The following is a 25,425-nucleotide window of genomic DNA, read 5'->3' on the forward strand; positions in this document are numbered from 1 at the left end:
GAAAGGCATTTAGGATCATTGCTTTATCCTTGACTCTGGCCATCTTGATTAGCCTATGTCTTGGTGTGGGCCTGTTTGAGTTCTTTCTGTTGGGTACCCTCTGAGCCTCCTGGACTTGGATATCTGATTCCTTCTTTAGATTTGGGAAATTTTCAGTCATGCTTTCTTCGAATATCTTTTCCGTCCCCTTGGTTCTTTCTTCCCCTTCTGGAACCCCTATTGTGCGTAGATGGGCACGCTTTCGAGGGTCCCTTAGGTCCCTAAGATGGTTTTCGTTGTTCTTTATTGGTTTTTCTCTCAGCTGTTCTGATTGGGTTCTTTCTGTTGTCCTGCCTTCTAGGCCACTTATTCGTTCCTCTGCGTGATCTAGCCTGCTTTGGACAGCCTTTAGACCAGTTCTCATTTCAGCCAATGAGTTGACCAGTTCTCCTGGACTCTTCTTTATAGCTTCGATTTCGTTTTTGACGTATAGTATATCTCTCAACACTATCTCTTGGAGTTCCTTCAGGACTTGGATCACTCCTTTTTGGAAATCTTGATCGAGCGGGCCATCCACGTCTATTTCATGGATCGTGCTTTCAGGGAATTTCTCTGGCTCTTTTAATTGGGAGTGGTTCCTCTGCTTCTTCATAATGCTCCTATCTCTCTGGCACTGTGGCTTAAGGAGTATCAGTTATCTATTGGGGTCCTTAAGGAGTTTATGTATTTATCGAAAGCCTAGGCAGGAATAAAACTTTAAAAGAGAGAGGGGGATAGGGGGAGAGAGAGAGAGAGAGAGAGAGAGAGAGAGACAGAGACAGAGACAGAGGGGGAGAGGGAGAGAGGGGGGTGGGGGGCAGGATGTTAAAAGAATGGAGAAAAAAAGGTTTGAAAACAGTGTACGATCAATAATAGAAGAGCAAGTTGAAGCAGAATAGCAATTGAGTTGAGACGTCTTCTAAAAGCCTTTAAAAACAGATAGAAAAGATCAGAAAATAATATACAATTGTTTCAAAAGTAAATTTTTAAAAGGTAATCGGAAATAGAACAGATTTTAACAAAAGATAAAACAGAGGATTTTAAAAGACGGGAGAAAGAAAAGGTTTGAAGACAGTGTGTAATCATGAATAGAAGAGTCAGTGGAAGCAGAATAGCGATCGAGTTGAGACGTCTTTTAATAACCTTAATAAAAAGGAGGAAAAAATTCGAGAAACAATATTTGAAACCTGTGAATAACCAGTAACAGGAGATCAAAACCAAGAGAATGAAAAAGGGAAGGGGGTGGATGTTTAAAAATAATAATAATAAAGACTTGAAATGAAACATTTAAAAGGGATTAAAGCCGTAAACGTATACGACTGTTCAAAAGTAAAGGTTAAAAAGGTAACAGAAGGTAAAACCGATATAAAAGAGATTAAAAAAGAAAAAGGAAAAGAAAAAAAAAAAAAAAGAGGAAAAAAAAAAAAGGATGTGTTCTCCTGGAGACGGTGCGCTCTTAACGGTTTCACCGAGAAGTCTTTCTGTCGTCGCCCTGTTTCGTGAACTCAGCTTGCTGTTTCCGCGGGCCCTCCGTCGGCGCCCTCGTCTGTGCTGCCCTCGGTGCCTGTGGGCAAGTAGATCGCACCCCCTCCTGGCACCGCGGTCGGAGGGTGGCTGGCCGCCTGCCCTCTCCCGGCGCCGGTCGCTCCGCTGCTCTGTGCGGCTGTGTGCTCCGCCTCGGGTCGGGTCGGCGCTCCTCTCCGTAGGTGGGCTCGGGGGAGACCGTGGAACCGCCCCGCCCCTGCTGCGTTCCAAAACTCGGCTCCTTCTTAGTCTTGGTGGCGCGAGTTCTCTGAGGTACCGGGGCAGATATATAATATCTGCCTCAGGCTGAAAACGAGTCTCAGTCCTGCCTAGGAGGTTGCAGAGCCCCCGGGTGCGGATTCGAGTCTCGGCCCCGCCCCCGCTCCCGCCCCCGCCCGCGCGCTGCGCGCTGCGCGCCAGGGGCTATGGCGGCTGTGGCTGCGCCCCGCCTCTCTTCTCGCGAGAAGGGCCGGTGATGGCGCCGCGGGTCTGAGGAGATGGAGGCTACGGCGCCCCTCCCCCCAGGGCACACCGGCCGTGTTGCTTTGCCTTTCTTTCCCCGTAATGGAAAGAAAGTTGGGGGGGCGGGTTGTTCTGCTCTGTATCCCCTCCCGGCCACGGCGCGTGGTGCCGCCGCCACGGTCCTCCGCCCGGCTCGTGCGGCCTGTCCCGGCCCCCGGCTGCCGGCCTGCGACTCGGGCTGGGTGTCGCGGGGACCCTCTGTGCCCATTTCACTTGGGTCGGTCGGTCAAGGGGCGCTCCGGGCAGATCTGAGACTCGGAGGCTCCCCCACCGTCCCGTCGGCCTCTCCGTTGGAGAGGGGGAGGTTTGGCGAACGAGCCCTATTCCTCCTCTGCCGGTCCCTCCCGCACTGTTTTGCTTTTGACTCTTTCTTTTCTCCTTTTCTCCTACCAGATTTTGGGCGTCTTTGTCTTTCGAAGAGGGCGGTGTTCTGTCGGAGTTCCGCAGGTGGTCTGATTGGCCGAGTGGGTCCGTCGATGTGAGTTTTGGTGTATTTGTGGGAGAGGGTGAGCTACGAGCGTCCTTCTACTCCGCCGTCTTGCTTCTTCTCGGGTTATTTTTGAAGAGTAGGTGCTGGGGATTGAACCCTGGACCTTTATTTTTTGCATGCTAAGCATGGGCTGTACTGCCTGATCTCTAGACCCTCCCCACCGCAACCCCCCCCTTTCCCACCGCCTCCATAGTACTCGATGAATCTCCTACCTAGATATCCATGCTTCCTTGGAATAGGGCCGTCGTTTTCTTCATCGGATTGATGCACGTCTGTGGATTCGTCTCGTTTCTCTCCACTGCGGTGGGTGGCATCGGGGCGTGGGGTGGGGTGGAGTGGCGTGGGCTGGGAACAGTTCTTCACGTGTAGAGGTGGAGCGGAGCGATGAGGATGGTGACTGTTTCCCCGAGTGCTCGCGCCGGGTGATGGAGGCCTGTGGTCTGACTTGGAAGAGGACTCGGGTGACCAGAACAGAGCCTGTGTGGGGTCGTTGTGGAGGGAGGAACTCCACCCCCCCCCCCCAGCCCCAGCCAAGGCACTCGTACCTCATCGAGGGACGGTCGGCCGAAAACAAACGAAAGCTGTCAGAGGTTTGGGGGTGGGGGTGAAGGGGTGTGTGTGTGTGTGTGTGTGTGTGTGTGTGTGTGTGTGTGTGTGTGTGTGTGTGTGTGTGTGTGTGTGTGTGTGTCTGTGTGTGTGTCTGTGCCTGTGTGGTGTGTGTGGTGTGTGTGGTGTGTGTGTGTGTGTGTGGTGTGTGTGTGTGTGTGTGTGTGGTGTGTGTGTGTCCCCGTTCCCCGTACCACGGTCTCTGGTCGAGGCCCCCACGAGCGGAGAAACGCACGCCAGGCCGTCCGTGCTCCTGGTTGTCCGGCCGCGTGTCCCTGCCACCCAGAGATCCCGAACCGTCCCGCTCGCTCCCCTGCCATGTGCCATGTGCCACCTTCCTGTCGGCCGGGCGCTATTTTAGACCCTGCGAAGAAGTCGACCGGACGGCCGGGCCGGGCCGGGCTGGGCCGGGCCGAGCCGAGCCGAGCTGAGCCGATCTGAGCCGAGCCCGTCCAGGCTGGGGTGGGTGGTGCTGGGTTCAGAGGAGTGGGGTACAAGCGGGAGGCGGGCGTCGATGGAGGGGAGGGGGAGGGGGAGGGGGAAGGGAGAGGAAAGGGGAGGGGAGGGGGAGCAGGGATGATGATGGTCTGGGGCTTGGCGTGTGGGGTGGGGGTGGGAGGGACGGTAGCCATCCTATGACTTTCTCTCCCTACCCCGCCTTTTGCAAGTCTGTTAGAGTGACAAGGTGGTGCTGGTTTCTGGCTGGTGCACACCATAGTGATTCTGTTCTTCTTTTTCCTGGTCTTTTTCAGGAACCCTCGTCCCGAGGGACTGAATCTAGTGCCCTGTGCTGCGCGGTACGACCTAGGGGTCGAATCTGCCAGGAGAGGACTTACAAGGATTTCGAGGATCCTGGAAAACTGCTACCATCCAGAATCCTACATGGATGTTCAAGATCTTGTGGATGGACGGACGGACGGAAGACGGATCGAATGGAGGCCCCGCCCCATCCCCTGGACCCCTTGGCCCAGGAGGATCGTGATGGGTCTGGAAAGGACTCTTCCGACGAGGGTCTCGGGATGGACTTTCTCTGTCCGCGGAAGGTGTTTCTGCACAAAGAGGAAGAGAGGGGCGTTCTCGGCCAGAGAGCCCGAACCGCCTCCTTTCAGGGATCCGCTCCAGTCAGGGTTGGGGTCGGGGTCAGAACGCAGCCACCGACAGCTCCCCTCCCTCGTCTTGGCTCTCCAACTTGGGAAACCCTCCTCCCTGCCCCCTCACCCATCTTCTCTTCAGCCGGCCTCCAGCTTCCCCGTGCCAACCACCTCTCTCATGCTGCCGGACTTTCCTCCTCCTTGGGCTGCCAGGAAGCTCTCCCGCTCCTCCACGTGCTTTGGCTTGGAATCCCTGACAAACACAAGCGGTGCTGGTGGGCGGGGCCGCGGGCGGTGGCAGAAGGACTCCCTTCATCTTATGGGAGCGATTTTTATCTCCATAGAGGTGGCGATTGAGAAAACACATAAAATCACTCAGAAGAATACCCATGTGTAGTATCCCTGACCTAGATCCATGTCTGTCTGTCTGTCTGTCTGTCTGTCTGTCTGTCTCTCTCTCTCTCTCTCTCTCTCTCTGCCTCTCTCTCTCTCTCTCTCTCTCTCTCTCTCTCTCTCTCTCTCTCTCTCTCTCTCTCTGCCTCTCTCTCCATTTCGCTATTCTGTGTGTGTGCGCGCGCGCGCGCGCGCATGCGTGTCTGTCTGTCTCCCTTGTCTCTCTTTCCTCTCCTCTCCCCTCCTCTCCTCTTCCCTGTTCTCCCCACTTCCCCCTCACCCCTCCACTCCTCTCTTCTCCCCTCCACTCCTCTCCTCTCCCTCTTCTCCTCTCCCCTCGCCTCTTCTCATTTCCCCTCCCCTCCCCTCTTTTCCCTCCTCTCCTTTCCTGTCCTCTCCCCTTTTATCCCTCCTCTCCTCTGCTCGCTCTCTCTCTCTCTCTCTCTCTCTCTCTCTCTCTCTCTCTCTCTCTCTCCCCCCTTCACTTCCCTCCCTCCTCCCTACCCCCCCAACCCCTACCTTCACAGGGCCTCATAGATTGCAATCGGTTTCCATGAAATGTGATGAAGAGGGAATGAATTTTAGAATGATATCCCCATGCCATCGAATCCTTCTTCCCCAGGGATAGCGACTTATTTGTGGTCGTGTTTGTTTTTGTTTTTCTTGTTGTTTTGGGGCGCATCGAGGGCGCAGGAGGCGTTGGGAGTGAGGGTGATGTTTCTCTTTCTGTCTGTCTCCTCCTTAGGACGGATTTTAAGAGGAGGGAGGACTCACAGAAATCTACCATCTTGTCTCGTACTGCAGCTGTGTTTGAGCTTCCTATACGATCTGGGCGGAACACTCCCCACCCTCACCTCAAGCCGCCATTGCCGCCCCCTCAGCCCCCTGCACCCCCGTCCAGTCCCACACTTGGGGCTGTGGTTGGGCATGGGGGGATGTTGGCGGGGTGGTGGTTGGTGGGGGGTGGGGTGGTGGAGGAAACCAGAAAACAGACCACTGTGGCACGTGGGTGACTGGGGCTTCAGGGTGAAGGAGGATGAATAAAATGGCCGGAATTAGGCTAACGGATTGCTTCTTCTTTTTTTGGCGGGGGGGGGGAGGGGAGGATCATTAGGTCATTCATTCATTCATTCACTCATTCATTTGCTGGGGGGGGTGTCATTCGGTTTCTTATGCTCGCCCTGAAAACGGTCAACTGTCCTGACTGACTGGTTGCTGCTCACGGTTCCAGGCCTGTTGTTGAAACTGGAAGCTATCGATCTTACTGTTTCTACTGTATTTCACTCATTGAAAGTCATCATCATGCTGGGTCTCTGAGTCTTTCTCCGAGGAGAAGGTCGGTCACGGGACTAATGACCTGACAAAATAGCCTGAGTGACCAAGAAGGCCACACCTTGAGTGCTTATGAGATAACGAGATCTAACCACCAGCCTCTATAGAATGGGTCACCTGGAGGCATCGTGACACCATTCTGAGTCTTCTGATGAGAAAACGATTCTGTGGATGGTGATCGATGCCCGATTGTTTGAGCTATGGCTCTAGAACCACCCCACCCACTCCATCCCCAAGGTGGGTACACAGTTTTGAAGACGCTAGCCTGCTGTGAATCCCCTTTGCCCGGCAGAGTGATAAAATGGCCTCTTTGCTTCTAAGCTCCAAGACCTTGTCTCTGGATTCTTGGGCTCGTCGGGGACGGGGGCCGATCTTTTGGCAACAAGCGTGCTTCAGAAACAGCGGATGCCCGAGAAGGACACTCTGCCTCTCCCTCTTCTTCCGGGCCTGAAATGGGGAGGAAAAAAAAAATCGCTTCCCCTGGAAGCTGGAGTCCGGAGCCCGCCATCCGGAGGGACTTCTGGCTTGGCCTTCTCCTGGGGTGGGGGGGGAGGGCACGCCACTGCACGTGTTCTTTGTCAACTCCCTGTTTCTCTCTTCTCGAGTTATCTCTTTGGGACGGCTCCCACACTGGGTGAAAACAGACAGACAGGCTGGTATGTCTCCCTACCCCACCCTTCGCCCCCAAATGACTGATCTCCTGTCCCATCAGAATCACCACTTGTTTTCCAACGTGGCTTTCTTGGATCCTGGAGGACTTGTAAAGGAAAAGCCCAGCTGGGCTAACAAGCTAAAGTCACAAATCTAAGTGTGATAAGTGTCCGTTTACTGATCTAAGTTCTGCTGGGCTAGCTCGTAAATCTGAAGTTTAGTGTCAGTTTACTGGGCTAACAAGCTAACTCGTAAATCCAAGCTCAACAAGTGTCAGTAACGTGATCTGTTCCAAATTGATAAGCTCCAGTGTACTGATCCTTTGCTTTTTGTTGTTTGAGTCTTATTGGCGAATAGACCCATATTTGTAATTAACCCTATGAAACCTCATGTGCACGTCTTGGAGGTGCTCAGAGCTTCGGAGCAGAAGCCCCTCTGAGCCCGCCGGCGTAATAAATCTGAGTACTCCAACCCTCAGAGTGGTGCTTGTTTCTTGGCTGGCCTGTCATTTCCGTAACAGACTGATATCAACTTAGAGCCAAGATGGGCGCAGAACTGAAGGAGCTTCTCGGCTGGCCTAAGAAGCCTGTCGTCGTGATGTGGGAGACATTCTTTACGAGGGACCTATCTGATTAAGTGCTTGACCGCCTTTTGGACTTTGAACCAACTTGGAGATAGGAACTAGGATGAGAGGGCACCCGAAATAGCTCAGCAAACTCTTCTCCATCCTTAGAAGACAGACAGACAGACAGAAAGACAGACAGACAGACAGACAGACAGAGTGTGTGTGTGTGTGTGTGTGTGCGCGCGCGCGCGCGCGTGTTTGTGCGCGTGCGGGGGTGTGGGAGAGGGAGGAGATGACGTCAGCGTACTGGACACTGTTTCAGTGACATGGGGAGTGCTGTCAACTAGGAAGGAACGTCATGTATTCTTCAGCCTTGTGTCTGTACAGGTGGGTACACTCAGGGTTCCAGAAAGGATGGGATATTCCTGGCAGTCGTCTACTGCCCTGGCATCGAGGGCTGGCTGGCTGGCTGGCTGTCATCCAAAGTGGAGGCTCTCGTGAAAGGGACGGAACCGAGTCCCGAGGAGATGCCTCCTTCACTGACTTTCATGCAAACACAGTGGACCACAGCCTCCGGAAAGAGGGTGGGTGGCACACGTGGCCCCAGTCTGTTCTGTCCATTCGGCAAATGGCCTGGGTTAGGGGAAACCCAGCATGGCGACCATCCGACAGGCCGACCCACCGACCCACGGACGTGCTCGGTTTCTCCCAGCTCCCTGGATGACCTCCCCCACCCACCCCCACCCCACCCCACCCGCATTCCTTCACCCACCGTGGTGTCTGGTGTCAGGGCACTTGGAAGATGACTCCCATTGTTCAATAGACAGGGGCAGGAAGATTCCTATAGGACCGCAAAAACAGTCAACTGGCCATACATACATACATACATACGTACAAACTTTTTGTCCCCAGAGGCCTCAGACCTCCTCTCTCTGGACCCGCTGAACCCCAGTAACTGGCCCCCATTCAACTGCCACATAGTAGGGGTCATCCAGACGTTCTTGGGATGGTAGGTATGACTTCCAAAGGGGTTGAAGCCTTCCTTCCCCCGCTGCAAGCCTGATGCCCTCAGCATGGCCAGGACACTGCTACAAACAAACAAACAAACAAACAAATAAACAAACAAACAAACACACACACACCACCACCACCACCACCACCACCACCAACAACAACAACAACGACAACAAAAGACAAACACATGCGTATGTGACTTGGGGACATACTTTCCGCAGCCTCCAGGGACGAAGGCACTCGCTTCACTGGGTAAATCCTACGAGGCTTCACTAAAGCGCTTGCCAACTTACTTCTCAGAAGGATCGATCTCTGCCCCCATCACCCGCCATCATCAGGCAAGGTCGTCAGAATCCATGGGAGGTATAGACTAGAAGAAGAAGTAGAGGAAGGAGGAGGAGGAGGTGGAGGAGGAGAATCAGTGACATGAGGTGTGTACGACTTCTTGTCTCCAAGAGGATTGAGTTTTAAATTTTTTTCTTTTCAGATACAAGGGAAAATAAACTTTTGTTTTTTCCCCTTCCTTTCCTTTTAGAGGCGGACACCCACATGGTAACTATCATACCTCTGTCAGCAGAATGGAACCCTTTCTCTTTTTCTCCCTCCCTGACCCTTCTGGGATTCAGAAATCCTCCGTGAGGATTTTTCTATTCTTGGCAGCAGAGTTATTAGCATCATTGACTTGGAGGCAAAAACTTAGGTTTCCATTAAACTGGGATAGACATGCATGGATAAGAGATACTAGTGCTACTCGTTTTCCTTAGGGTTCCCCTGTGTCTGTGGGGCGTGTGTGTGTGTGTGTGTGTGTGTGTGTGTGTGTGTGTGTGTGTGTGTGTGTGTCTGTGTCTGTGTCTGTGTCTGTGTCTGTGTCTGTCTGCCTGCCTGCCTGCCTGCCTGCCTGCCTGCCTGCCTGCCTGTTTATTGTAGGAACTCTCTGTCAATGGAAGTATAGTTGACTTACAATGTTGTGTTCATTTATGACGTACGGCATAGTGATTCACTTATTCACACACACACACACACACACACACACACACACACACACACACACACACGTATACTTTTTCAGGATAGGTTATTACAAGCTATTGAACATAGTTCCCTGTGCTAGACAGTAGGACCTACTTGTGTACCTAGTTTGTATAGGGTGGTTTATATCTGCTAATCCCAAACTCCTGATTTATCCCTCTGCCCTCCCCCGTTCCTCCACCCTACCCTGTCCCCTGTGTTAACCATCGGTTTCTTTTCCATGTCTGCGAGTCCAGTCTGTTTCTGGTTTGTAAATAGGTTCCTTGGAGTCTTTTTAAAATGGAGTTATTTATGTATGGATGGGTGTCTTGACTTACTTTCAGATCCCATCTAGAAGTGATGGCATAGGATATCTGTCTTTCTCTGGGTGACTGACATCACTAAAGCTACGGAACGCTTCACGTATGTGTGTGTGTCGTCCACGTTCAGGGGCCGTGCTGATCTTCTCTGGATGGTTCCCGTGTTAGTCGATGTGCTGTGGCAGCAAGCGCTTGCCTTAGGGTTTTTGTCTCAACCTGAAAGCCGGCCCGGAGACTGAAAGTCTTCTAGTTGCCTCCACTATCTGCCTAGGACCATCTCCACGAACGTTTCCCATTTTCTCTCACCCTTTTGTCTTGGCATCATTGAGTACTAAAATGCTCCGTCTCCTGAAGCCCTGCAGACTGAAGCTGGGCAACGGGAGGTAAACGTCAGAGAAATGGCCACAACAGCTCCTGTGGAAACCATCCTAGGGCCTGTTTTTGGAGGAGCCGCTCAGAGAGTTGAGCCGAACACCCCAGGACATCATCAGAGGCATTTCATACTGCTCGAGCCGTTTCGATGACCCCGATGTGTGGAAATCTCCTACCAGACTGACCCCCTACTCCCGGCCCTGAATCTGGTTTCTCATCTGCTCCAATGATTAACCTTTGTGCTGTACTTTGGTTTTCCACACAAGTGCCTCTTAGGCGATACCTGACTGCTTGCTCCCTAGGCCTAGCTTCAGAAGCCCATCGACACCACCGCCTCCTGAGACGAGATACTACAACTGTTTCCTTGAACAGACCTGTTCTCAGAACTAAGAAACTGGGTCCATGAAACGCAGGCCCTCTAGGAAACTATTCCCTCCCTCCTGCCCCCACACCACACGCACGCATGCACGCTCAGACGCACGCACGCACCCACGCACGCATGGACGCACACGCACAGTCAACAGCCCAGCTTTTAATGTGTAAAACTTCCAGGGAAGTTACAGAATAGGGAAATGTTGGGGTCCAGAGTAGGCTGCCCCAAAATGTGCCCGATGGACTATGCTGAATGAAAGGGACTTCACAACTGGCCAAGGGGGAGGGTATAGGTCAGTGGTAGAGTGTGTGCTTAGCAAGCAAGCACAAGGTCCTGGGTTTAATCCCCAGTACCTCCGGTCAAAAATAAATACATAAAATCGAATTCCTCTCCCCGCCCCCCCCCCAAAAGTATACACTGCTGTATGTCAACTCTGTCTCAATAAAACTGGAAGAAAAAAAGGAAAAAAAAATGATTTAACAAAAGAAAGAAAGAAACAAACAAAGAACTGCCCGAGGCAAGAGGAACACTCTGGCCCTCCTTTCTGCCTCCCTGGAAGCAGGGGAAAAAGAATTTTGTTTTTTTAAAGTCTCCCATCCCAGAGGAATCTATCAAGTCAGAGGTCTGCTTCCATGCCCTTCCATGATTCTCAAACGGTGTAGTGGGGTTTACCCAGATTAGGAAAAGGAGGGGACTCCTTTGGCCTGAGACCAGGCGAGATTCTCCCCCTCCCTCCCGCCTCCCTCCGTGCAGTTGGGACGGGGTGGCCTAAGGGTGGGGAAATTGAAACCAAAGAACAAAAGCCGTTCAACAGAGAGGAGCCGGAGGCCAAGTCAAAGGCTCTGACCTGAGCACAGAGCTTTCTGCATTTGAATGAAGCGATTGAACGAGGCCCTGCCGAATGGATCCTCCTGACGTCCCCGCCCCCGCTTCCAGGAGACAGTCAGTCGATTTGGGACCGATCGGTGGAGAAGGCCTGGGAGGCGGCGGCGGCGGCGGCGGCGGCGGCGGCGGCGGCGGCGGCGGCGGCGGCGGCGGCGGCGGCGACGGCGGCGGCGGCGGCGGCGGCAGAAGCGGCGGCGGGGGCGGCGGCGGAAGCAGCGGCGGGGGCGGGGGGGGGTGGTGCGCGGGCGGGGGCGGGACCAACGGTCGCTCCAACTCTGCCTGCCTGCCTGCCTGCCTGCCTGCGGGGCTGAGGCCTGAGGGCCACGCTGGTTCCTGCCACTCAGGGAAACTTCTGCGGGTGTTGCCGAAAGATCGCCCTCCCCCACCCCGTCCCTGACGAGCCAAATAACCCAGAGACAGGGTCTTAGAGTTTAGAAGAAAAGAGGCAGCTTGATTGCTTTGCTGGGCAAAGGGGACTCACAGCAGGCTAGTGCCCTCCAAACTGTGAACCCGTCTTGGGGTTGGGGTTTCATGCTTCTGTGGACGAACAGGTTGGAGCATGAAAGGGAATCACAACAGGCGGGAGCACAAAAGGTGCTCATGATCAACAAGGGTCTCTGATGAAACTTCCTCCTAAATCTGGATGAGTGTCTGGTAACATGGGACCTCCTGGTGGTCTAGTAGGTCATCAGCCCGTGACCTTCTTTATCTGGTCAGACTCACCCGGTGGCACCAGCGCCACGGAGGAACTCGGGGTGGGGGGTGGGGGGTGGGAGGGGGCTGGTCGTTCTCCTGAGCTTATCCTCCCGTGACTCCCTTCCTGGGGAAAGACTCAGACGCCAAACATGATTGTCAAGTTGAACGATCAGAGGAAGGTCAAATCAAACAGTTAGAATCGACAACTTTAGCTGTTTTTAACAGTGGGCCTGGAGCTGGGAGCGGTGTCTGGTCAGTCGAGTTTGCTGATCGTTCTAAAAGCAAGCAGTAAGCATAAAGCCAAAAATTGGCTTAGCCTAAGTGCGGCCACTTCATGATTCCTCCTTCACTGGGGGCTGAGGCGTGGGGGAGGGCGGGGGTGGGGGACAGGACTGAGGTGGCGGCGAACTTCTCCGTGAATGCTCGGAGCCGAACTGCTCTCTGGGCCTAGGTCTGAAAAAGGCCTGAGTCTCAGCTATGACAGATTCTCTCTCTTTCTGGGCACATGGACTGACTCGCCCCGCATCCTCCCATCCTGTCAGACCCTTTGGACACACACCTCCACCTGAAGAGTTCTTTGGCCTCGTCCAGAAAAAACAAACACACGCACGAACAAAACCAAACGAGCACACAGAAACCCTGCTGATCTCCTTGGACCCCATTCACTTCGGAGAGTCCCTCTCGTAGAAATCCCCTCTGCTCGATGATTTCACCACAGCCGCCTCCCTTTCTCCGGCACAGTGACCCCCCACCCCCACCCCTGCGTGGGCCCTGTCCCTCTACCTATCAAAAACCAAACCCCAGGAGAAAAGAAAATCAGAATGCTGTTTTGAGCCACTGGATCTGTGAAAGGAACCAAACAGAAAGCTGAAATAACCAAACCAGCCGAACACCAAAAGCGAACAGACAGATACCCCAGAAAGAAGGGCACGCCGACTCTTGCCCCTTTCCTTCCTGGAATCAGGACATAACATAGATCTACACCCCACCCCCCCACCCCACCCTCCCCAGATGTCTTCTTTATGCCGGAACGAGAGTGACGTTCTTATTGTCAACGGTGCTGTTATGGAAATGACAGGCCAGCCAAGAAACAAGCACCACTCGGAGGGTTGGAGTACTCAGATTTATTACGCCGGCGGGCTCAGAGGGGCTTCTGCTCCTAAGCCTTGAGCACCTCCAAGACGTGCACATGAGGTTTTATAGGGTTAAGTACCAGCTTGGGGTATTCGGCCAATAGGCACGCAATAGCTTTAGCAACATCATTATCACGAAAGTAGAGGCAGTGAGGCAGCAAACCAACATTTCAAGGCCAGATATGTCTCTTTGAAAATCCAGCTGGCTAGCAAAATATGAACAGGGAATCAGCAAACCGGCACTTATTAATTTAGATTTACGAGTTAGCCCAGCAGAACTCAGATCAGTAATCCGACACTTGTTACACTTAGATTTGCGACTTAGCTTGTTAGCCCAGCTGGGCTTTTCCTTCACAGTGTAAAGCGGAGAAGGAGAGAATTCTGTACAAACAGACCTCGATGAAAAGAATCCTCACCCTCTTTTAGGCCCCCACCTCAACACACGTGCGCGCACACGCGCGCACACACACACACACACACACACACACACACACATGCATGCACGCACGCGCGCGCGCGTATAGTTACTCCTGTTCTCTCTCTTTCTCTCTCCCTCTTCCTTTCTTACTGATTTTTTAAAAATGTTTACTGATAACACAGAAAAAAATTGCTTAAATCTTGTCCAGGAATGATATTCATTTTTGAAAACATGATATATATTGTAAAGGATTTGGGCTCCCTTAGAAAAATCCCAGTCCAGGCACGATTGTATAGCACCTCCTTTCACTTTCAAGTGTCTCATTTCAGACAATAAAGTAGCCAGTCATCTTCCTTATGCATGACCTTTGTAACTGGCACAAGTCAAACGGCACAAAATTCAGACCCAATCTCCTGATCCATATGATTCTCATATTCTTTTTTTTTTTTTTTTTTTTTTTTTTTTTAGCGAGTCCAGAAGCTATGGGTCTGTGCCAACCACCCGTGGCTGTTCACTATCCAGCATTTCTTCCATTATCTTTATGTTGTCCTGTTTCTTGGAAGTATTAGTGCAGCTACTTTTCCCGATGGTCTGTCTCTGTCTCTGTCTCTCACTCTTTTCTCCTTCTTTTTTTTGGGGGGGGGGGAGGAGGGGGATGGGTTTGATTAGGTTATTTATTTATTTTAATGGTGGTTCTGGGGATTGAACCCAGGGCATCATGCATGCTAAGCAGGCACTCTAACAATGATCTATATCCTTCTCTACACCGCCCCCCCGACCCTCCAGCACCCCCCCCCCCGTCCCCGGCCAGGGCCTGTCTTTGCTCAACCCAATAGAAAAGCATTTATGTTTTGCCAGTTTCCTGGGTCCTTCTTTGTTTCATAAAACTGAGAAGAAATACACGTGGAAGTTCTCTCCTATGAATTGAACAGACTGAAGATCCTTTAAATAACCAAATGAGGTGGAAGTGCAGAGAGTACCATACGGGAACACACCGAGGCACATCGTCATCAAATTGACCAAAATTAAGGATAAGGAGAAAATATTAAAATGAACGAGAGAAAAGCAACAAATAACATACAAGGGAACTCCCGTAAGGTTATCAGCTGATTTTTCAGCAGAAACTCTACAGGCCAGAAGTGGGTGGCACAACATACTTAAAGTGATGAAAGGGGAAAACTGACAGGTAAGAATACTCTATTCAGCAAGGCTCTCGTTCAGATTTGAGGGAGAAATCAAAAGCTTCACAGATAAACAAAAGCTACAAGATTTCAGCACCATCAAGCCGGCTTTACAAGGAATGATAAAGGATGGTCTCAAGTCATCAAATCCTAAGGAAAGAGACCAAAAAGATGACAGAGAAAGGGAGGGGGGGAGAGAGGGAGAGAGAGAGAGGGGGAGAGAGGGGGGGGAGAGAGAGAGAGAGAGAGAGAGAGAGAGAGAGAGAGAGAGAGAGAAAGAGAGAGAGAGAGAGAGGGAGGGAGGGAGGGAGAGGAGACCTTCGAAAGATTGCTTTGCCTGTTTAGGGTCTTCCGTTGTTCCTTAAAAATTTTGAAATTGTTTGTTCTAGTTCTGTGAGGAATGTCGTGAGTATTTTGACAGGGGTTGCATGGAACCTGCGGATTGCTTTGGATAGTGTGGCCATGTTGATAGTATTGATTCTTCCAATGCAAGAGCACAAGGCATCTTTCCATTTCTTTGTGTCATTTCAGATTCTGGAGTATAGATAACCTCCTCGATTAAGTTTATTTTTTGGCATTTTACTGTTTTTGACTCAATGGAAGTGTTTATCCCAGTTATAAAATTCTGGTTTTTAAAGTGGAGGGGGAAAAAAAAAAAGGAAAGGAAGGGCCACAAATGGCAAAATATCCTTCTTTCTCATGGGTGAATTGTATTCCATTACGTGTGTGTATGTGTGTGTGTGTGTGTGTGTGTGTGTGTGTGTGTGTGTCCCCTCTTCTTTATCTATTCAAATATTGATGTGCACTTAGGATGCTTCCGTATCTTGGCAATCATAAATGATGTTGCTGTTAATAGCAGGGTGTGTGTATCTTTTTGAATTCATTCTTCTTTTGTGGTTGGCTTTATTCCTTTGATAAGTATGTAAGTTTAAAAAGCTAAAGCTCTAAACCTTCCTGGAAACAATGAACAGTACATATATGTAAATTAAAAATATATGTGCAGTAAAAACATTTTAAAAAAATAAATAAATAAAAAAGAACGAAAGACAAGGAAATTAGCTATCAAGCCGTGAAAGACATGGAAGAAACTTAAAAGACATCTTACTAAATCAAAGAAACCGGTCTGAAAATTGTTACCAACTGTACAATTCCAACCAAATGACATCCTGGAAAAGGCAAAGCTCTAGAAACAATCAAAAGATCATGGTATCCAGGGGTTTGGGGAGAGGGAGGGAAGGAGGAATGAACAGATGCAGCGTGAGGGATTTTTAAGGCGATGAAATTATTCTGTAGGATACCATAGTGGTGGCTACATGTCATTGTACATTTGTCAAAACCCATAGAACGTACAACCTCAAGAGTGAACCGTCCTGTAAACTATGGACTTTGATGGATAATAACGTGTCCATGTCGGATCATCAGTTTTACCAAATAGGCCACACCGATGAGAGATGTTGAGGGGAGTGGAGGATATATGTGTGGGTGGGGAGGGCTATGTGAGAACTCTCTGTATTTTCTGCTCAATTCTGCTGTGAGCCTGAAACTGCTCTAGGAAATAAAGTCTATTAATCAAAAACAAAAACAGAAACAAAAACAAAACACCCAAATGAGGTGAACCAGGATTCAGTCATCCAAAATGGAGCTGGACGGCCAGTGGGAGGAACTTTGTTGCAGACATAGTCCTGTTTCAGGGAGGGGGACGTTGTCCCCTCCCTCTACACATCTTGAGTTCTCTGGGCTTGACTGATCCAAAAATGGACCCCAGACGGATGGTTGAGCAGGAGCGACAGGGAACCTACTGTCTTTCATTCAAGCACTCATGTGTCCCCGAAGCAGGCAGCTTTTCTCCGTTTTAGGACAAGAAATCAGCCCTTTGTGCGAAATGGGCCGGGCTGAGAGCCTTTGGTTTTGGGTGACCCGTCCGTGAAGAATCGAGACGGAGTTTGGGTTTTGGGGAGGGGGGGAAGCCCCTGAAAGAAGTCACGAGGTTGGTTGGTTTCTCTAGGCTTCCGGGGCCTGAAGGCTCTCAGTGGGTGATCAGGGTGTTTTCCTAAGTCCAGATGCAGGGAGGGCACCCTCCACGGAAGTGATCGATTTCCCGCTTTCAGGGAGACAGAAAGAAGAGTCTGAGGGTCCCTCTTGCGTCTGCTGGCCCCTCGGCTTCTTCGGTCACTCTCATTTCTAACCCATCCGTGTGCCACGGAGGCACATACATGTTTGGGGTGGCCTCCCCTGGGTCCCGACACCGGCATCAATGGGGGGAGGGGGGGCATGAGTGGTCAGAACTGTATCAAGCTCAAGGGCACCACCAACCGGTTTCAAAAACAAATCTGCCAGCAGCTGCTAGCCGCAGCCTGGTCGTTTCAAAGTTCCCGCCTTGCTCTTGTGGTGTGTTTTCTTTCGTTTCCCCTTCTCCACTTGCCCCGTGGGGTAGTCTGATGACACACACTTCCAGTGCTTCTTTCTTGCATCTGTGTCTCCTGGGCTGCAGTCCTAAGAGCCCCCCCCCCATCGCCCCCGCCCCCCCCCAATCAACTCGTTTCTTTACCCTCCACCAGGTCTCCTGGCTTGGAAATCTCGGCTCACAGCATGTGTCTCGTGTCCTCTCTGAATTCACGGGCCCAGCCATCCACCCTAAGGAGACGGAGGGAGGGAAGGAAGGTTTTGACCTGGCGACCTTCCTTGCCGGCATCCTCCGGATTTGGGACCCTTCAGTGCGCCACCTGCCACCCGCCATACCACTCTCACCCTGAGGCCTAGCCCTCGGGGCTCCGTCCACGCGGAAACCTGAACGCGGACGGACCTGGACGGTGGGCGGGGTGGGGGTGGGGGTGTGGAGGGGCTTGCTTCATCACTGCCGGAACCGTGGAGGCGACCGGGACAGACGCGTCCTTCAAGAGGTGAAGGGACACGTAGCCCGGGCTAGGTCCGTGCCACAGCATGTGATTTGGCTCTAAAAAGGAAACCAGGGACCCGTGGAGCCGAGAGACCTGTGGGAGACAGGCGGGGCCGTTTCTGCGTGCCCCTGACTCCCTGAAAGAAGCCAATCTGAAAAGGTGGCATCCTGTAGGGTACCGGCTCTGGATGACATTCATTCTCAAAAGGGCAAAAGCCCCAGAGAGGGTGAAAAGATGAGTGGGGTCGGGGGTGGTGGTGGTGAAGGTTGTCTGTGTGGGTGTGTGTGTGTGCGGGTGTGTGTGTGTTGTGGCGGGGGGTTGTTGATGAATAGGTGGAGCACAGGGGACTTTTAAGCCGCGAAACTCTCCGGTAGGTAGGTCCACGATGGGATGAAAACCAACGTGTTGGATATGGCAATACCTAAGATGGGGTGAACTGAAAGAACCCTTCTGGGTGTCCCGCCCCTCAGCCGAAGTTTAAAGTCCTTCCTAAAGCCAGAAGGTAAAGACACACGAGAGCAATCTGAGGGGCCATCGCTGAGGAGTAACAGCGAGGCCAGTGAATCCAGTGAAAGACTGACTGACGTGGGGGCCTGGGTCCCTCGGCTCGACCCCCTTCCCCGGGAAACCGAAGCCTTCGACGCAGGGATGCGCTTTGACACGCTTCTGTCTCATCGGAGAAGGCTTCTTCTGCCTGGCATTGCGTGACGGGGCCGAGAAACCCGTCCTCTCCTCCTCTGCGTGAGGTAGCGGTCGCTCCCGCCTTTGCGCAGCGTTGAAGAAAGCTACCAGAAACACGGTTCTGCGTTTCTCTCGATACCGTGGGCGAGCGTCACGGCTTTTCCTTGCGTTCCACCATGCAGTCAGATAGCATTCTCAAAACTAAGCGTGCCATGCAAATTTTCCTTTTCCTTTTTTAAAGTGACTGTCAAGAACTTAGGCAGCATCGAGTGAAAACGTTGGGCACCTTCATCTCTTGGTTTGTATGGAGCCAGCTAGGTCATCAGACCCACGTCACCATGATTTCTGAATTCTAAGATCCTTTCCAATCCATGATATTGTACATTCCTGGGTCATGGGATGTCACTATGGCTGATCAGGTCAAAGGGAATGTGTCCCTCCAGAGCGCTTATTAACACGTCAGTTTATTTAAACGACAACAAAGGAAATTCCCTTCGGGCGATATTCATTCCACACGCTAAAGGAAAGCGATAGGTTGTGTGCCTGAGCCCACACAGTGTGACGCAGGAACGGGGTGGGGGTTGAGGGAGGAGGAACTCTGGCTAGTGTCCGGGACCTAACGGGAGATAGAGTGGAGGATTTTTGCCCTTCTTCAGGGACAGGGTGAATCGGCCCGAGGTTGACTTGTGCGCTCAGAAAGAGGGCCTTTACCGGATGCCCCGAGCAAGCAGACTTTTCTTTTCTTCTTCTTCTTTTCTTTTTTCAGTTTTATTGACATAGGTTTGACATACAGCCCTCTATCAGTTTCGGGTGTACAGCACAATGATTTGACTTCCATAGACTGTGAAGTGATTATTAGGTAACTTTAGTGACCAGGAAACAACGATATGTTAAAAGGGGGTTTAATCAACAGAACTGCTATTTCTGATGATCATCTATTCCTAAGAGAAAGGACAGATGAACACTCCAAAATGCAGGAAGTGCATAGTCACAGAATGATGAACAATCTTTACCCGTGCCGACGTTTTGACGCCAGGATACGTGGAAAGCTGAAGTTTTAGAACATAGAAATATTTGGCTCTCCATTTGACCTGGAAATCTCCTTGTTGGAAAGAAGCTAATTTCTCCTCCTCATCCTCGTCCTCCTCGTCCTCGTCCTCGTCCTCGTCCTCCTCCTGCCTTTTTAACTAAAAAAATAAAAAAATAAAATAAAAAAAAATTTTTTAACAAGAAGTTTTTATCTTTTTGGAGGGGGGACGGGTCATTAGGTGTCTTTATCTACGTTTCAATTAATTATTTAGATTTATTATACGTTTTCAGTGGTGGTACTGGGGACTGAGCCCAAGGCCTTGTGCATGCTGAGCACGCACTCTACCGCAGAGCTCTACGCTTTCCCAGAAAGGAGCAAATTTCTAAACATAGAACTGGATGAGTAGGTCAGCTTTTTGATCTCATAGAAGCAGCGGCCCAGTTCTCTGGGGGGAACCCTCCTTATCTTGTCCATCTCGACAACGTCAGAAACGTCTGTCTGCATAGCCCACAGTGGCCAGAGACTGAGGCCAGGGGGCTGAATCAGGTAGAACCTGAAACCGAATGGAAGAAACAAACAAACAAAAAAGGGTGGGGAGGGGCACGCGGAGGCCTTTTTAAACGTACACACTGCTGCGTGGTCTCCCTCGTCGAAACTCTAATTCGCAGCCTTCTTAAGGAGAAATATACACCTGAAACGTCTTTTTTCCACACAGAGTTTAAAAGCTTTCACCCTCTGAGCCGAAAAACCTTACCCGTCCCATCGGTTCTTTCTGAGTGAGTGGGTTCTCTAGTGTCCTACGCGTCTGCTGGGAAACAAGCTGCTGGAGAACCAGCAACTAGAAACCAAGCTGCACCAGCATTTCCATGAGCGTAAAATCTTACATTCACACTTACTTGCTTAAAAATGCACACGCCTGCTTTGTTTTCATGTTTTACACAGTCGATGACCTATAACATGTATGATGCTCAAGAAATTGTGTGAGGGGCAATCCTGAGATTGACCGTGAGGGCGCAACAGATGGCAGATATTTCCTTAGGGTAAAACAATGGACGGTCATGGGAAGCCAGATCATCCATTAACAGAACTTGGTTCTGGCAGGAAAGCATGTGGTTTAACCCCGGGGAAATATTTGCTATCTCGAGATGTCCCAGAGGCAATCACAGGATACACTTAGAAATTTTGCATCCCCCGAGGAGGGTGATTGTTCCTGGAAGGGATAGGCCTGAAATGAATCAGTTAGCCAGCAAGCAGAACTTCGTGCTTCTGGCATGAAATATCTAAAGCCCCACCTCTTTGATCGCATTTCTTTTTTTTTTCCCTGAGCCGTATACTCCCAATAAACAGGATGTCGACCAGGCTTTTGGCACTCTAGATCCACGAGACCTTGAGTCCCCTGGTCCCATTTTCGCTCTTTACTTGGTCTCTTTGTTTCTTAATTCTTGCGTCGCCCGTCCTCAGACACGGTCCCGAGCTGCGCTGGACGCAGCACCCGTCCTACCCGACTCGTGAGTGACCTATAGTTTTTAAATGAAAGCTACAAAATCTCTGGTCATGTCGATCTGCTGGTCTCGTCTGTATGAGACAGGGCAGTACCTGAGTTTCAGAGACACACACAGACACACACACAGACACACACACACAGACACAGACACAGACACACACACACACACACACACACACACACACACACACACACACACACACACACACACTCTAAAGGGAACAAAGAACAAAGAAAGATAGAGAAAGAAAAAGAAAAAGGCTCAGGGGAATAAAGGATTCGCTTGCTCTCTGTGACATGACCCAGTAGACCTAGTTGTCACGAGACAGGAAGCTCAACTCTCCGTGTTTACATTATCTGTTCCTGAGCTTTCTTGCAGAAAATTCTCATGCGTTTCTTTCCCCTCACGGAAGTCTTCTCTATTCCCCACAGAGCCTGGGGCGATGGCTCTTCACCCTGGAGCCGCCTGCGGCCGATCCAAGATATCGGATGATTTGTGGAAGTGATCAGTGATCCTGAGACAAAGCCCTTCCTTTAGGTAGAAAAGCATGGCCCCTGCTGCTCAGGGAGCTGGCACTCCCCCTCCCTCTCCCCTCATGCCACCTTCTCCTTTGTGCACAAGCTATCGCTTTCGCAAAAGAGCTTGGCTTGCCTGAGAGTCTTGTGGAAGCCATCCTCATTTCTATGGTACTGCCGTCCAAGGATCTGGAAAGGGCTCGGTCCCATGTATGCATGTATGCATGTAGGCACTTGTGTATGTCCCCGGCTTGTAGGCCTGGCATGTTTCTTCCTCCACATACACTTGCCAGAGTTCATTCATGAAAGAGCTCTATGGAACTGGTTTTCAAGGGAACATGCAGGCAGGGAATGCGAACAGGAAGGAACCCAAATGTTTTCCTTCAGGTTGACATGATCTAGGACAGATCCTTTCATCCAGAAAAGCAAATGTCAAGGGATCGGTCTCGTGAAAAGAGCCATGTCTTGATTGTGACGAGCAGCATTCGAGGTGAAACTTTTCGCCTCCCTAGGTTTACCCCGAATCCATTAAGTTCCTGTGGGTTATCTCTGTCATGAAACGTGTCAGCCAGGAAAAAAAAAAAAAAAAAAAAAAAAGAGTCTGGGAGCGATGGTTGGCTCGGTCTCAAGTCTCAGGAAGTGTTCACACCCCAAGCAGTCCGAGGGGGTAGTGTGTGTGTGTGTGTGTGGGAGGCGGTCCATCTCTGAAAAATTGGTGCCTCCTCCACGTAGTTTTTGGTCCCTTGCAACTGAAGCATCTGGCGACGTCCCTGGAATGTTTAGATCGTTTCCAAAGAAGATGAGATACGGAAGCGTTCGTTCCTGGCTCCATGAGTCGAAGGGGACGTGCTTTAATATCTTTCTGACAGAAAAGACTCGAGATCTGTCAGTGTGTTGGCCGACATGACTGGTATACCTTCGGAGGATGGATGGACCTACAGACAGACAGACAGACCGGAATACATACATACTTACTTACATACGTACATATGTAAACATACAATACAATACAATACAATACAATACAATAAAACAAAACAAAATGAAACAGAATAAAATAAAATAAAATAAAATAAAATAAAATAAAATAAATTAAATTAAATTAAAATAAAAGGATGCTGTGAGGAGAAAGTGTCTGTTTCTGGCTAGGACCAAATCGTGTCCCTACGTGGACCGGTTGGGAAAGACTGGTGTCCCAGATGGTTCACCGTGACTTCCTCGTGAACATTTGCTGTGACCGATTTGGGCTTCGGAACAGTCACGGTCTCGTTCTGAGGAACGTCTCCTGGAAAGCATGTGGAGACCGTCTTCGTCTGCCGTCCTTAGGAAACGTTCCAGCAGAGCGGGTGTCCGAGAGCCTCTAGGGGCGATGGCTATGCTTCGTGGACGTCTGTCCCTCTTCAGGCCGAATTTCGTGGAAGTATGCTGATCTGGCCAGCCGACAAGTCTGAATGGGGGTGATTTTTTGGTAGAAATGCGCGTCCTTGGAGAGACCAGGGGAAGGGGAGCATGTCTCAGTGGAAACTCTCGTACAGCGTGATAGAGATGAGAATGCGGTTCTGTGTCATCATCTTTGCGTGCTTCCCGCCACCCTCCCCCTCCCCTCCCCGTCCCGCCCCGCCTTCCACTGATACGCTGGGCCACGTCACGCGTGCTTCGAGTTTTCTCCGATGGTTGGCCAACGCTCTTCCGACTCCCGTTGCCCATGGTTCTCCCGCTTTGGACTTGGCATCCTCGAGAACCAAAGCCGCCCTTTCCCTGAAGCCCCGCCGAGCCGGGCTGAGCAGCTGGACATCTGCTGGAGAGAGGTCACTGCCGTGTCCCCTCTCGAGACCCTCCTCCTGCCCGTTGCTGTGGAGGCCACTCAGAAAGTGGACCTGAACCCGCATGCGTTTTTCAGGCCACCCGAGCCTCTTCGAGCCCGACGCCTAGACATCTTCCTGACTGGTGGCGCTCCGGACTCACACCCTGGGTTTCTCGTTGGCTTCAGCCACGGACCTTTGTCTTCCTGGAACGAAAGACCAGACCGGTTTCATCAGGTGGAACCACCTGCCTGGTGGCGGGACTGTCATGGAACCCTATGGACCACCCCGAAGTGTATATGCAGCCCAAGGGCGATCTCTCCAGTTGAACAACCATCGAGGCCCAAAAGGACCCCTGCCCCGGGAAGAAAGAAACTTTGACCTTGACCCTTAGCTGCCCGAACGAGAATTTGGATCAGGGTTGGGTAGGGTGATGGAGATCTCCCTTGGCACAGTTCCCGTGTGCGGGACTTTCAATGACTCTGTCTTCCTGAAAGGACACCCGCCCCCTGACCACGCTGTCTCGTCATCAGTTTGTTTCCACAAGGGACGAACCGTCATTGTGTGCACGACAAAGTTGGCCGCTGCCTGTTTGGTCCGCCATCGCTCCGTAAGGGACCGACGAAGTGTGCGTCGTGACCAGTGACCGATTTCGGAGCCCGTGGGTGGTGGGCGGGTGTGTATCTGTTTTCCAGGTCACGCGCGACGCGGTGTGTCGTGGTGTGGCCCGCCCGGCCACCCCACCTCCCTTCCCCCATGGAAAATCAAGGGAGAGTATTGCCCGAGACAGACGAAAGTGCAGCCACGAAACCTAAAAGGATGACCCTGGATGTCAACTTGGAGGTGGCTAGGAGACAGCTGAGCATGCATAGGATCACACTGCACTGCCACCGTGTGGGATGCCGCACATGTGTCGCCGTCGTGGTTTTCATCTCCTCCACCTATTGCCCTCACCTACATCCACTCTTTATCTCACTGAACTCTTTTTTTTTTTTTTTTTTTTCCCGGTAAGACAGTGAGAATTTTCTCTCTCTCTCTCTCTCTCTCTCTGTCTCTCTCTCTCCTACTCTCTCTCATAATTGACCTGACAATGGGATGTCCGTTTTCACGTGTCCAACATAGCGATTCGGGATTCTTCCATGTTCCACGATGATCACCGTGGTGAGTCTGGTTACGGATCCGTCACCGGACAGCGTCATGACAATAGTATGGATTGACTCTACTCGCCCTGCTGTCCATGACCTCCCGTAATTTGTGTATTTATTAATTGGAGTTAACTGGAAGCTTGTACTTTTTCCTCTCCCTCACCCATTGCACTCATTGTTCCTTCTTGGTATCCATGAGCCTGTTTCAGCTTCCTTGCATGTGTTCCTGCGTATTGTCTTGGGGATTCTGCCTCGAAGTGACAACATCCCTCTCGGACTTAAGTCACTTAGTTAACATCATCCCCTCTAGGTGTAGGTCTCTCCAGACCACGTGGCACTGTCCATTCGTCCATCCGCGGGCCCGTAGTGGAACTGCCGGGTCTTCCAGGAGTTTTCTGTGGAATGTTTTGAGGGACTTCTGTCCTGTTTTCCCTAATGGCTTTCCTCCACCTCCGTTTCGCCCTCTCCCCCTCGCCCCCACCACCAACCCCTGTTCCGTGTTGCCTTCTGTCTTCTGTCGGAGAGCGGATTCTGTCAGGTATGAGTCGAGAGCTCTGTGTCCGCCCGCCAGCCCGCCCACCCGGCCCCATCTCGAACGGTGGTCTCTATCACGTGTTCCGTCAGGAGCAGGCACTTTCTGCTTGTTTTTGGAACTTGCTGTCGAGATTCCAGGTTCTGGGCCTGTCCGGATATCTCTTAGAAACGGAAATGCGTGCGTTTTCCCCTTTTTAAAATTGTGTTTGTTTGTTTACTTATTTATTTATTTATTTACTTACTTACATTTATTTATTTATTTAGGCCTTTTTTTTTTTTTTTTTTTTTTTTTTTTTTTTGGTTCTTGCTGCTGTTGTTGCTTTCGGTGGTTGTTTGTTTATTCGGGGAGGGGAGGTAATTCGTTTCTTTTGCTGGTTTGTTGCCTGACTTAGTGATTGCCTGACTTACCGACTTCCTTATTGACTTGAACGGAAGTCCTGAAGATCGAACCCTGGACCTTGCGCGTGCTGGGCAGGCACTCTGCCGCTGAGTTCTACGCTCCATCCTCCCCCTCGCCCCCTCCCCCATTTGGGGGAGGAAAAAAATTATTTTTTTTTTCTTTTAAACTGAAAACGTCCGTTTGGGTCTCCTGCGCGTGTTTCATCCCTGGTTTTCTGGCTTCTAGGAGGTGGAGTTGACCGAGTTCTTGGACTGTTGAGGAGAGGAACCCCTGATGGGCTGCGGTTGTGCTTTTTCTACGGTGTTTTTGTTTTTGTTTTTAAAC

At 51.1% G+C, this 25,425-nt stretch overlaps 3 long non-coding RNA genes and 1 other non-coding gene across 5 annotated transcripts; 1 reads left to right on the top strand and 3 right to left on the bottom strand.

Moving 5' to 3' along the window:
• Positions 1-1,130: 1,130 nt before the first annotated feature.
• On the bottom strand, positions 1,131-2,907 carry LOC141576524 (uncharacterized). Its single transcript, XR_012504952.1, has 2 exons — positions 2,767-2,907; positions 1,131-2,637 (listed from the first exon to the last, which is right to left on the bottom strand). It is a non-coding gene; the product is annotated as an uncharacterized LOC141576524 (long non-coding RNA).
• Positions 2,908-3,482: 575 nt separating this feature from the next.
• LOC141576526 (uncharacterized) lies at positions 3,483-5,708 on the top strand. The gene is made up of 2 exons (XR_012504955.1): positions 3,483-3,622; positions 3,913-5,708. It is a non-coding gene; the product is annotated as an uncharacterized LOC141576526 (long non-coding RNA).
• A 2,364-nt stretch (positions 5,709-8,072) lies between these two features.
• On the bottom strand, positions 8,073-11,312 carry LOC141576525 (uncharacterized). 2 transcript variants are annotated; one of them, XR_012504954.1, is made up of 3 exons: positions 11,127-11,312; positions 8,419-8,576; positions 8,073-8,280 (listed from the first exon to the last, which is right to left on the bottom strand). It is a non-coding gene; the product is annotated as an uncharacterized LOC141576525 (long non-coding RNA). The 2 variants fall into 2 exon arrangements; XR_012504953.1 differs by having other exon boundaries at positions 8,419-11,312.
• On the bottom strand, positions 9,618-9,726 carry LOC141576527 (U6 spliceosomal RNA). Its single transcript, XR_012504956.1, has one exon. It is a non-coding gene; the product is annotated as a U6 spliceosomal RNA (small nuclear RNA).
• Positions 11,313-25,425: the final 14,113 nt, after the last annotated feature.

This window comes from Camelus bactrianus, unplaced genomic scaffold (genome assembly GCF_048773025.1).
Source record: "Camelus bactrianus isolate YW-2024 breed Bactrian camel unplaced genomic scaffold, ASM4877302v1 HiC_scaffold_119, whole genome shotgun sequence".
Classification (NCBI taxonomy): Eukaryota; Metazoa; Chordata; class Mammalia; order Artiodactyla; family Camelidae; genus Camelus; species Camelus bactrianus.